The sequence below is a fragment of the Crocodylus siamensis genome, chromosome 6 (assembly GCF_052110815.1).
Source record: "Crocodylus siamensis isolate JL-2025a chromosome 6, ASM5211081v1, whole genome shotgun sequence".
In the NCBI taxonomy this organism is placed as follows: domain Eukaryota; kingdom Metazoa; phylum Chordata; order Crocodylia; family Crocodylidae; genus Crocodylus; species Crocodylus siamensis.
In genome coordinates, this window is record NC_143400.1 from 55,606,944 (window position 1) to 55,619,356 (window position 12,413).

General features: G+C 47.1%; 1 protein-coding gene across 2 annotated transcripts in view; it reads left to right on the plus strand.

The window, feature by feature from the left end:
- The window catches only part of CLSTN2 (calsyntenin 2), an 840,356-nt gene that overhangs the window by 681,218 nt on the left and 146,725 nt on the right, over positions 1–12,413 (plus strand). The gene's annotated exons all lie outside the window — the stretch shown is intronic.

The window sequence follows — 12,413 nt, forward strand, 5'->3', positions numbered from 1 at the left end:
GCTCCCCTCCACTGCTTTGAGGTGCTGAGCAGCCCTCATATGCTGGTGCCCTGCCCATGCCATTGCCCCTCACTCCAAACCTACAGCCCCCTGGCCTGATCATGCCCCTTGTTCCTGACCCACAGCCCTGCTGCTGTCCTTCACTCTCTCCACTGACAGCCCTGCCCCCACATCCCCCCAACTTTCCCCAGGTGTCCCTCACTCCCAACTCACAGCCATTCCATGATACTCACTCCCCAACTCACAGCCCCTCCACCCCTGGTGGTATCCCTCACTTGTGGCCCATAGTCCCATGCCCCCACAGCCCTGCAGGAGGGAGGCACTTAGCTGCTAGCTTTATGAGGCCAGGGACCTGGGGCTGCAATCCCTTGCCCCCTCAGCAGCACCCTAGCCATGGGAGGCAGAATCTGCTGTGGCCAAAGTGTAGCACAGAGCTCAGCTCTCCCCCTCCCCAACAGGTGGCATGGCAAGAGTGGACCCCATGTTTGGGGGTGGGGCTGGATGCAGGCTGCCTTCTGAGGGCTTGAGGCTCCCCACCCTGCTTCCTTCCTGCTAGGGAGCTCTGGCCCAGCAGGCGAGACCTGGCGTGGTAGAGCAGAGCAGAGCAGAGCAGGGTGAGAAGACTTGATGCTGCCATCAGGAGCCCCGCATCACTGTGGCAAAGTGCCCCCTACCCACCTAACAGCAGTGGGGGCCCAACTCCATGCCAGCACACCCACTGCTGCTGGACAGGCAGGGTATACCTTACTATGGTGGTGCAGGGTTCCTGGCAGCAGCACTGAGCCTCCCTGCCCCACTCTGCCCTGCCACATAGAGCCTCCCAGAGTGAGGGCAGCAGGGCTGGGAGCCCCATGCCCACAGCAGGCAGCCTGCCTCTGCCCCATGCACAAATCTGGGGGGCACAAGCCCCCCATACATCTGCCCTGGGTGTGCACATAGTGGCAGGCAGACAGGCCCACCCCACACTGCCCCCTGGATGAGCCGCCCATGGCTCAACCCCGCTCCCTGTCCAGGCCCTATGGCTATATATTCCTGCCCTGGCCCCCAAGACCCAGGCCCCATGCACTGCACCATCTGTGAAGAGCCCCCAGCCCTGCTCAACTATCCCCCCCCCCCCCCACAAAATCCACATTTTTCTGTGGTGAATAGAAACCCTAAATCCATGCTAATTAGCAATGCAGTGAATGCATGCATGCCTGCAGCACCATAAACCACATGTACGTACTTGTCTGGACATGGCCAATAAGGCCAAAAACCTTCAGCCTCAGAAGACCCGAGAATAGGGAAATCTCATAAGTAAGAAAGGAAAACCTTCCATGATTTAGCGCAATACAGGCAGTCCTCGGATTTACAACACAACTGGTTCCTGAAAATCGCATCTTAAATCAAAACGTTGTAACTTGGAACCGATTTTTCCCATAGGAACAATGCTATAAATGGGGGATTGGTTCCTGAACCAAGGCCCAATACCCTATTTTCACCAAAAATAACCCAGAATTTTGTACTCAGTCAATTACAGATGAGTCATATAGCTACATTAATGTATTTATATTGTAAATAGGAATCATACTGATTTGGAAGTACTTCTTTGAGGTGACTTTGGACTTTTTGAAGGGTTCTTGGCTGGAATCTTCTCGGGCACCTTGGCTGCAGGGTTTTCTAGAATCTTGTCTGCTTTCTTAAAGAAAATGTCCAAGGAAGTTTGGACAGAAAATGGGTGGTGCAGTGAATTTGATTGCTGGTATGGCATGGCATCAGATCAAGCGTTGTCAAGTCAAAACTAACTTCAGAAAGTTGAAGCAGGGTGTCAATTTATAAACGTTTTAAGTCCTGTTCATTGTAACTTTAAATGTCTTAAGGACTGCCTGTAGTCTATTGGCTTAGGTACTTGCCCAAAGAGCAACCCTGGGGATCCAGGTTCCCGGTCCCACTAATGCAGAAGGGGTTTGGAGGTATATCTCCCATTTCCCAGCAGATTACTCTAACCACTGTGGCATTGGCTAGGTATTACCTGGAGCTCTTTCTTCTTGCATCTGGCCAACTGGACAGCCATAATTGGAAGGCATCTGGGGTCAGGGGGAGGAAAACAGGCTAGATGGATGAGGATTCAATGATATGGATGCTGCCCTGGAAAGGAGGAGACTTCTCTGTCTCTCTCTCTTTCTTACACAGTTTGGAATAACTTTGTTCCTTTTTCACTTAAAATGTGTTCAGTTTTTTTATTTCTTGATATTTTTAAATAACTGGCTTGGAGCAGAAACTATTTGTGTTCAATTCAGTCTGACTTGCTGTTCATGCATAAGGTTTGAAAAATGGAATTTGTAATAAAAGTGACTTCACTGTTAGCTTGAGTAGCACCATTTTAACATAAGGCTTTAATTTATTAGGAAAGTTCAATTGGCATTAAAGCCATTTAGAGGAAGATGAAACAAAATAGGTAACAACTATTCCAAGTGCCAGCGCAATCTGAGTTGTCATTTGGTCACCATTTTATTTGTTTTTAATAGCTTTATGTGAGGAATTTGAATTGCAAATAAGTGAGGTATTGAATGACTACTGAAGGTATGCTTGAAGACTGATCTAATGGCTTTGGGTGAAGCACGTGGGAACTTAAGACTGGATGAGATCTCATTGTTTATCAAGTCCAATCCCCTGCTACTGCAGGCAACCATGTTATACAGTCCCTATGATAAATTGATCCATTTCCATCTGAAGCTGGTTCATTCTTTTGCCCCACTACTGCTGAAGGCTGTTTCAAGACTTGACTGCTCTGATAATAAGAAACCTCCTCCTAATTTCAGCCTAAATATATTCATATTTGGTTTATGCCTATTTGTTTTTTCTTGTGCCACCAGTATCTCTCAGCTGAATTATTACCTCCTGGTTTTTACCATTTGATACAATATAACCTCTTCATTTCTCTACTCATTTTAGGAGAACATTTCTATATCTGTTCCAGTTAGAATTATTCTTTCTTGAATATAAGTGATCAGAACCGTACACAGTATTCTTGATAAGTTCTCCATACTTTGTACACTGGCATTAATAATTTGCTCTCTGTACTGGAAACTGTTAAACTGGATGGACCACTAAGCTGTGTGCACCTGTATACTATAATGGGGATGTGTTGATTGATGAAGGCTATGAAGTGTGATCAATGTTCCTGAGTAGGACAACCAGTGTTTAATTAATTACGCTTCTTGAATGAGTGTATGGTACATTATTTAGGACAAGGTAGTATTCTTAGTGCAATGCCATCTAGGCAAGGGTCTGACAAACTCCTATTTGGATAATCCATTGAAGTCAGTGCAGATTTGAGATAAGACGACGTACATTAACATCTTAGGTTGCAGCATATTGGGCATGTCTACATGAAACATTTACTATGGAGCTGCCTACTTAGCTTTACAGTAAATGTATCAGTGCCTACATATGTAGCCCTATTAGGCCTCAGGAAACTAATAAAATATGCAGCAGGTTATATTTGTAAATACTGACCCAGCTGCCTGGGGCATGAGGGTACTTCAGTGTGAGGGTTGTCTGCTGGGTAGCCCTGCACAGGAGCACCCTTGTGCCCCAGTCAGTCCCTCCACAACACATTGAACCAGAGTGGAGCAGCAGTGGGCTAGCAGGCTGACCCCTTGGGCCCCCTTCCAGCTGGGTTGCTCTGACCTGGCTCAACATGCTGTGGTCCCCGGCACTCATTCAAATGGTACACCCGGGAGCAATAGACTCCTGCGCAACATGCACCAGAGTTTATTGCTTTGAGTTAGTTGCATGTCTTAAGCAGGTATTTTTGTGCTCTTTATAGGGATTTGTCAGAACTTGAAAAACAGGTGGGTTACTATGTTGTCCATAGTAGATCACTGAAAGGGGGATTTTTCATCTTTCCACAAGATTCTACCCGCTCAAAATTGTGTGAGAGTGTTGGAAGCATCTAGTGGAAAAAGATAATCTATCTGGGGGAAACATACTTTGCCAACCAGTTAATGTATAGGCAGAGATGTGTATCATGTATCCATAGATGAGATGGTGTTAATGTAACAAAGCAAGTATTAGCGGTTAGAAATACTAAGCTGATTGTTAACATTCCCTGGAGGCTAGATCCTCTAAGACCCCATGAAATTGGGTTGACATTCTGGAAGAGTATGGTCCAGATCCCATATGTTCCATTCTAAACTAAGTAATCACTATTCCTCATTCTAGCCTTCAGCAAATACCCACCTGTCAGCATAAAAAGCCAATAACAGAAGATATTTCATACATTTAAGCAGGGGTTTTCAACCTTTTTTAATGAGTATAGCCTGGTGGCCAGCCGTGAAGTGGGGCCCCCCTGGCCCTGCTCCTGGGAGCTGGTGGTGTGGGGTGGTGGGTGGCAGTGCTCCATCCCTGCCCGACTGAGCTTACCCCCTAGGGCTTTCCCAAGTACCCCTGGGGTTGAAAGCCCTGAGTTGACAACCCCTACGTTTCAAGTATTTGTACAGTAAACAATCTGAAACAAACTAAACTACCAGTGGATGGAAAGAATTAGCATTGCTAACTACTTTCTTTGCTGTCAGTACAAGAAAACACTAGTTACTCAAATTCTTTATAAAGTAGGTCCGTGCCTACAGTGAAGTCTTATACATTTCCATATTGGATTATATCAATTCTTGTTTGACTCCTTGCACTGTATAAGTTTAGGCCCTGATTCTGCAAGGGAATCTATATGTCTGAAATACTGTAGTTACATGCATGTCATGCATATATCGGTCACTGTGGAAATTGCCATTTTTTTCATTCAATTCATTATGTTGTTACAGTTTTAATTTTCTCTACCAAATGGCATTAATAGTACACAGCTGAATTGCATTATAAAACAAATGAAAAACTTTGGTAGAGGAAATGATTAAACCATATATATGCACATAGAAAGGAATTATAGGCACACACATAAACCAAGTACCCTAAAGGCATTATTGAGAGAAACATATGGTCTACTAATTGAACCTGCAATGGCTTTGAATGCTAATAAAGGCATGAGTTAGACTTTCTAGATTAGAGCCAATTTCTTGTTTTAAGAATTCAGGGTAGGTACATTGCTAACAAAAATTACTGCAGAGATAAAAATATTTTTCTCTCCATCTTTAGCATGCTGTGGTGCACAAATTTCAGTGAACAACTAATGAAGAAATGGGAATTTCTGCTAACTTAAACTGTCATGTCATGAGTTACTGATGATGACATACCTTTAAAATGGTATTGTAGTGGGTGTGATATCCAAATGTTTAAAGGCAACACAGGAATCAAAAGTGTGTCCATGCCTACTGCTCTTAACTACTTAAACATTCTCTATGAGTAAATGATGTTCAACACAAGAAGCAACAGCATGTGGTGATATTTCTGCAGTCAATGGAACTGAATCATGATGATGCAGATTTTACCTTTCCTGAGAGTATAGTACTGTTCATCCCAGATATAATGGGACAGGTATCCAGAAACAATGTTTTCTCGGCCCTTTTACTACCAAGTTACATGCTATACCTAAATCGTGATGTTTCCAGGACACTTAGCTCAATGTTGAGATGTTTGTAACTGTTATTTGTAGCTCTGTATGGGGATTTGTCTTTTCTGTTTGTTCTAATTTTTTGTTTGATTGACAATTAATACAAAGAAAATATTTATCCAAAGCTGATGATTTTAAAACAAACGAGGACAGATCTATATCCCAAGTAGCTGACACGGTTGTAGGAAAGATGCATATAAATTGTTTTTAGGCCCTTGGGTTGCAGAAGGCCTCCTGGCCTCAAAAGGCAATGCTTTTTTTTTTTTTGCAAGAAGATTGAACAAATTCCCACCAACCCTTGACAGAACTCCCAATATTCTTAGTCACTTCTGCATGCAGACAACCGTGTTGAAAGCAAAGTGCATCACTACACAGAGGCTGTGAAGTCTCTACAAACATTCTCTACAAGCCTGAGCATTGTCCCCTTGCACTGTCAGCTCTGTGCTGCTTATTTTTCAGGGCACCACTTCTTCCAGCTGGAAAGATAGAATTTCTCTTTCAGCAAAAACAGGAAATTGTTCTATATTGCTTTTCAATTTATTTCTAATGTAAAAGGGGAAGAAAGCCACATAATTTGCTATTAAGCATAAAGGATGAGGAAAGTATCTCATCATTTTAAATAATATCTCTAATATTATCTAGTACTACCTCCTGATGCTAAATAGCAGAGGTGGCAAGAGAGGGCTAGTTGAATGAGATGATTAACATGTATGGGATTGGACACAGCAGTTCTCATGCAAACTCTTTTTCATGGGATTGAACGTTAGGAGCTAAAAATAGCCTCCAGTTGGGGGAGGGGAGAGAATCCTACCAAACTCCCATAGGCCCCAGATCCTGCTAACCTTCCCTCCCCCCCCCCCCAAAAAAAAAAAGAAGCTACTAGCCTTCCAGTCTACTGGCTCTCTACCCTCCCCCCCCCCCCCACACACACACATACACATGCACCCTGACTTACTTCAGTTGGGCTTCTGGCATAAAGAGTGGTTTCTAGTATTGGGGCAGTTCAGTAGGATTAGACCCCCACCAACCCCTGCAGCCACTGTTGGCCCACAATCTCTCCCAAACCTACCTGCGGACTCCGCTAACCCTCCAATTCTGGCAACACCCCTCATGGTTGCACTAGTTCCTGATCTCATGCCCAATCCCCCTACCCTGACTTACCTTAGACTGGGCTCTCAGCACATATCTAATCACTGAGTTACATCAGGTAGCCATTTTTTTACCATAGCTAACCTCCTGAACTTCTAAGTATAATATCTGTATACACCTAAAGCATGCAGACAGAAGTGCAGCTCCCAGCTGTAACTCAGAATGATTTTTTGCAAAGTGTTTTGAGTTGTAGTGTTACCCCAGACCACAGAAGTTCACTGTTGGTTCCAAGAAGGAGGGGAATCTAGCTGTCAGCTGGAAGCCTGCAGCCAGGTTCCCATAGCAATGGCCAAAGCTCTCTGCCAGTACTTGCTGTTTTCAGACTGGAAGCGGGGAAAGGCAGTGAAAGTGGGGGTTCCTAACTGGTGCTGAAGGGTGGGGTGAGTGAATTGGAGACCCCCACTTCAGGAACTCCCTCCACTCCCTTCCCCACCCCCCATTCTGAAAACTGACAGGCTGGGATCTCCGCAGCCAGAAATTACAGAAGACGCTACATTTTGAAATGTATTTATCTGATGCATCATGCAATGAGGGGCCAGCCAATTGAGTGAAAATCTACTTTTGAAGCTGTCTGCAGCTGTGCACTTGTGTTTGGTCACAGCTTTAAGCTGCTTTCTGTGGCCAGATGGGGTAAAAATTGTCACTTGTGTCTGTACCCAAAGGGTGTGTCCAGATGAGCACGTACATGCCTGGTGTGAAGTTTCAAAGCAGTTTAAGATATTGCCAGAGGCACACTAGGAACAAAAAAAATGTTCCCTGCACTGCAGATTTGCAGCACTGACTCTAATTTTGATACCAGGAAATGCCAGTATAAAAATAATAATAATAATTTTTAAAAAGCCCTGAAAAAAGTGGTACAGGGCATGTTTCTGGAGTATGCCCTGAAGCAACCAGAGGCTGAGTCCTCCAGAGAAACTCTCTGGCACATGGCCAAAGTATCTCTATGGCTGTATCTCTATGGCTGTCTTGTGCCCATCCTGCCCCAGCACCCTGCTTCAGTATGCTGAGGCAAATAGGACTGGGGAAAGGCTGCAGTGGTAGACTGACCCTGGCTCTGTCCCAAGTAAGTGGGGATTGGGAGTGCTAGGGCTGTGTGGGGATGGGGGCAATGGCTTGGTAGGTGTGGGTCCCCTGCCATCCCCTTTACATGGCATTCAGATCATGCCGCAGCAGCTGCCATTGGGGCTACTGGGAGAGCCCTGACCCAGAGCTGCCTGAGGGACACGGTGCTGCATGGGGCCAGCGCACTCATGCATGCCCTTGGTCAAAACCAGGGGTCCTGGTACTGCATGCAGGAGCTGTGCACCCTTGTGCTGGGCTGGATCCTACCTGCATGGAGGTGGATTGGTCTGAAGGTGCACAGGGCACATGCAGGCCAGATCTGGCCTGGCGTGAGGGTATGCGGCGGCCCCTGAGTGCAGTGCCAGGATGCCAGGGACAGCACGAGTGGCCCAGTTCTGGCCATGGGCATGTGCAGGACTGGGTCGGGGCTCTGCCAGTAGCCCCAGTGGCTGCTGCTGTGGGGTGGACTTTGCGCTGTGCGAGTGGGGAGGGTCAGGCGGAGGACCCACCCCTCCAAAGCTCTTCCTCCTAGCCCCCCTCACCCTCAAACCACGCCCACAAGCTTCCCCCACAAACCTCACCTCCACAGACCCTACACACATCCACAACTCCTAACACAAATCGCAGACCCCTTCCCACCCAAACCCCACATCTCCCCACACATCTCACACCCTGCATGCCCAGCCACCAAATGGAATGGGACAGGAATCTGCTGGTGGGAGCCACAGCTGCAGAGGTAACTGTCACACGGCAGCTGTGCCCTATGCCCACACTGGTGCTGGGACATGAGGCCCTAGCGTAGAGGGGAGGGCGGGGGCTCCTGGTCCCAGGAACCACTTGGTTGTGTGATGGGCAAGGGGCAGGGGTGGAGGTGGTAGCAGAGGTGTGTGTGAGAGAGAGGTAGATGGGGGTCTGGAATGGGCAGCACTCTGGGTCGGATAGGCCACTAGAGCTAGGTTTAGAGCCCCCCTGCTCTGCAGGGGCAGCCTGTACAGGGGGAGGCCCGCCTGGAAGGGAAGAGGCTTGCCTAGCCCAGTCCCTGAGGCCCAGTTGAGGGTTTCCAGGAATGGCATGGGGAATCACTGGGGCCTGTGCACATGTGCAAGGAGCAGAACAGTAAGGGCTGGCACTGCTCAGAGGCACAAAGCAGTGGGTGATACAGCTGCAGATGGACTCTTGTTCTGGTGCTGGGACAGAGCTGTGGCCGGGAGGGAACTAGTGGGGGGCAGGCAGGAGTCTGAGGGTCAGGAGTGAAGGGCATGTAGGTGGGCTGTGAGTTGGGAGCAAGGGGGAAGAGTAGGGGCACGGCCACTGGCATATCAGTGCTGTTCAGTGCCCACATCCTGGGTGAGTGAAGGGGGCAAGGGAGAGTTCTGATTTTTCTACGATAAAAATACCAAAACCGAACACCAAAGTATATAGACGTTTAGAATTAATTTGATGATGATGATAGAGATGCACTGGTAGGCTTCCAAATTACTTTAAAATTGTAAATATATAAATAAAACATTGCCCAACTGATCTCTCATATAGTGCATTTCATTTTAATAGCAGAATAACATCAGCTTTTGGGTATTTTAATGAGAGAATTTGGGTTTCTTATCAGAAATTTGCAATTTTTAAACAGGGAACAACAGGATCTCTGCTGGTGAAGCAAGTAGTGAGACCCAGGCAGAGGAGCCTGCCCAGGGCTAGCACCAGGGACCCAGTTGGAGGGCAGACAAGGTGGCTGACTTGGTCATTTGGGGCCAAGAGGACATGCTTTTATAGTTCAAAGTGGGCCACCAGCAATGAGCACATCTTCTGGGCAATCAGTTGCCCAGATGGCAGGGCGGGGGCACTAGAAGACATGACAGCAGTGCTACCTGAAGGCAAACTGTGCAGCCATGGCCCACTGACAGCTGGCCCAGAGTGCAGGATCTGCTGCCACAGCCCATGACCACAGCCCAGGTGGCCATGTGGTCCCTGTCTGGGTCTGGCAGGTGCACAGACATGGGCTGCAAGTCCAAGCATGCAAATGCTGTCAGCAGGTGGCAGCAGGTCAGCAGCCCCACTGCCAGAACTGCTGCAGTAGTAGACGGGGCAGGGCCACTCTGAGGTTAGGGCTGCTTCAGCAGTCCAGCTGGCACAATGGGCTAGTGTCCCCAGATACCAACTGGCCAGGCCTCAGAAGCTCTCTGAGGGCAAGTAGCCCTGAGCTGCTTGCCAGGCCAACTTTTTATACTGCTGGGGCCGACACAGGTGCTGGCCCCAGCCTCTAGCTCCCCCTGGCTGAAGATCCAGGAGGAGCTGGGCAGGGTCAGTTTGCCCCAAATGGCACAACTTGCCCCACAACAAAGTGTATGCAGGCACATGTGCTGAAGCACCTCCAGCACAAATTTGCATTTTGTATGTAGAAGTAGTCTAGTAAATGTGAGACAAGGGTCAATATTTCATAATCATTCTCCAGTGCAAAGTATTGTGCTGCTGCTATGGGTAGGGAACTCAAATGTGTTGATGCACTAATTCACCATAGCAGATAACGTAATATAGTTTAAGGAAATAGTTATCTGTTAGAGCTAATAATTATAGGCAAAATAGTTCAGGCTACGAAGTGGAGCACCACTGGCCTAAAGTAATTGGAGTCTTTGGTTTCCTCTCCCTCATGAATGTTTATTAACTTTAAGCAGGTTAAGCCATTGAACATTTCAACTTAATACATTTATTTTGTTTGCTAAATCCCATTTTTATTGAGGTTAAAACACTCCAGACAAAACTGAAACTATACATGTGGCAAGAACGCTCTGTCTGAAAAATCTTCCAGATACCCAGATGTGCAGATTAGAGAAGCACAGATTAAACTGGCCTGTGACTTTAAAAAAAATGACTATTTAATCAAGTTTCAACATTAATGCAGCACTCATTATATGTTCTGTAATTAAAGTTTAGTTGGCTGAAATATGAACAGGAAGTATAGCTGCAATGCATTCATTTGTTCATCACTTTAATGCAGCATTGGTTTTTAGGGACCAGTATATCTGAATTCACTAATCTCAGAAACCACCATATTTATACAGATTTAAAAACTAAACACTTCAGCTGAAAAGGTCAGTGGCATGTACATTGTGCTACAAAACTGGTGACTGCTTAAATCTTCTGGGTCATGAGACATCTGGATAACAGGGCATGGATTAACCAGATCTGGTTGTAAATTTACAGAGAGCTTTCATTTCTAGTTTGTAGTCAGTGGCAGTGCGCAGAACTAAAAAGGACATTGTGGGAGGGGAAAGAGGTGGCACTGTGGATCTTTTATACTAGCCTTTCATGTCTCGGGACTGGAGTTAAAAAGCTTTAGATCACAAGTCAACCTAGACTTATGGTTATATCCTAGTCCTTAGAAGACATTTGATCCATATCACAGAACCAGAGGGATCCACCAGAATTTGGCATGATTGACAATCTCATGTTAGTAGAGTCTCAGAACTATGATAGGAGCAATGTCACTGCAGGTCAGGACTGAGACATATTAGCAATTTTTGTCAGGAAATGTACACTTTGTCTGAGTGTAGAAGTGATATTTTTACTTTGCTTTATTGAGCATGGCATTCTACTGAAAAAGAGGTAAAATATTTTTAGGGTCATTAACCCATTAAAGCCTGGGTTCAGTCTCGGTAGCTTCTGTCTGAGTCCTGTACTTTCAGAACAGTAGAACTTCATAAGTAAACCAGAATTCATCCTTTAAAGCCCATTAAGGCTATCTGGTCAAAATTAATAAACCTGTTTATTTCTAATTTGAATGCCAAACTGTTTGTCCATTTTCTGCCTAAGTCTCTAGTTAGCTAATTATATCTGTCACATTGTTCAGTATAACTCAATTAACGCAACAAATTAGGGATGTAAATACTGACTAAATTAATATTTGTTTAACCTGTTTCGATCATAACTGGTTAAATGATTAATCAGTATGGCAGTCTCCAGCCTGGCCTGCAGGGCACCCTTGCTCAGCCTGGCACCAGTGTGGCACTTCCAGCCCTGCAAGGTGCAGTGGGGAGTCAGCAGTTTCCCAGGGTTGCACCTTGCAGGCAGGCTGGTGGGTCCTCTCCGAGCCTGGTCCGAGTGCAGACTGGGCAGGTAGGAGTTGAACCACAAGCCCAGGGGAGTCTCCCTGCACCCAGTTACCTCCACCTTGCCCTGCCCTGCCCTGTCATGGAAGAGGGGCTGCACCCACCCGCTTGGATCAGCACAAGGAGCTGGAGGCTAAAGCAACCCTGCTAGGCAGGCAGCACAAGCCAGAAAGTCCCAGGAGGCTGCAGCTACTGGCATGCAGCTTCCCAGGGCCAGCTGCAGCAGTGCAGAAGGGAGCTGCCTGCTTCTCCCCTCCTTCCTGCACTACTGCAGACGGCCCCAGGAAGCTGCATGCTGCTGGCCGCCGCCACCTGGGCTTCTTGGGCTGTGCCACCTGCCACAACACAGGAAGCCCCAGGTGGCAGCAGCCAGCAAGGTGCTGCAGCCACCAGTGTGCAGCTTCCTGGGGCCAGCTGCCGCAGTGCAGGAGAGAGGGGAGAGGCAAGGAGCACAGCCCTGCCAGGCAGGAAGCAGCCAGTGGGTGGCTGTACAAGCCCACTCCAGTCGCTGGTGTGCTGTGAAGGAGGGAACAAGCAACCCCTGCCCTCTCCTC